Source organism: Schistocerca piceifrons, chromosome 2 (assembly GCF_021461385.2).
Source record: "Schistocerca piceifrons isolate TAMUIC-IGC-003096 chromosome 2, iqSchPice1.1, whole genome shotgun sequence".
Lineage (NCBI taxonomy): Eukaryota > Metazoa > Arthropoda > Insecta > Orthoptera > Acrididae > Schistocerca > Schistocerca piceifrons.
In genome coordinates, this window is record NC_060139.1 from 949,785,888 (window position 1) to 949,786,891 (window position 1,004).

The 1,004-nt window shown below is 47.8% G+C and overlaps 1 pseudogene; it reads right to left on the reverse strand.

Annotated features, from left to right (window-relative positions):
• Window positions 1-612: 612 nt before the first annotated feature.
• LOC124778515 lies at window positions 613-730 on the reverse strand (annotated as a pseudogene).
• Window positions 731-1,004: the final 274 nt, after the last annotated feature.

The following is a 1,004-nucleotide window of genomic DNA, read 5'->3' on the forward strand; positions in this document are numbered from 1 at the left end:
TCAAGTATTCAGAGGCTTCTGGATTGAATTAAAAGTGATTGTGATGCTAACACCAGATGAAGAAAAATGTACTGAAATATCTCCAGGGGTTGAACAGTACGCAGTGTTCCCTCGTCATTGCATCGGAGCTCTAGATGGTATGAAATAATACAAAATCCAGAGCATTTTTTCTATACTTCACTTACAAACATGTTTTCCCTAGTGCTGTCGGAGATGCGTGACTCTGACATCAGCTTTAGATGGGTAGACATTTGCGCTTATGGAAAAAGACAGCGATTCAGGAATTTTGGGAGATTCCGTTCTAGATGAAAAACTCAATGGGAAGTCATAGGAGATACCGAAACAAAAACCTTCAAGGGAAAACCACAACATGACACTGCCTTACGAGGACGTAGGCGATGAAGTACGTAGCCCTCCGTCTTCAGGCCACAAGTGGCCCATCGGTACCATCCGACCGTCGTGTCATCCTCACATGAGGATGCAGATAGGAGGGGTGTGTGGTCAGCACACCGCTCTCCCGGTCGTTATGACGGCTTTCTTTGACCAGAGCCGCTACTATTCGGTCGAGTAGCTCCTCAGTTGGCATCACGAGGCTGAGTGCACCCCGAAAAATGGCAACAGCGCATGGCGGCCCGGACGGTCACCCATCCAAGTGCCGGCCATGCCCAACAACGCTTAACTTCGGTGATCTGACGGGAACCGGTGCATCCACTGCGGTAAAGCCGTTGTCTATGAAGCATTCACAGTAAGGAAAAATTCAATGTGATTCTACGGAAGTGGTCTCGTCGTGGTGAGGTATCTCGGATCGGATATGAACGTGTTTTATTATAAACTGGTGAACTACATAAATTAAAATGTCATGAGCCCCCAATAGAATAGCTACATCAAAGGCGCGAACGGGGGCTAATCGTCTGAAGTCGGGCACCATTCGGAACACATCGTGTCGACTGTTCGATGTTCCAGATTGCTGCCACCTTCAGCGAACCAGAAACTGTGACACTGTA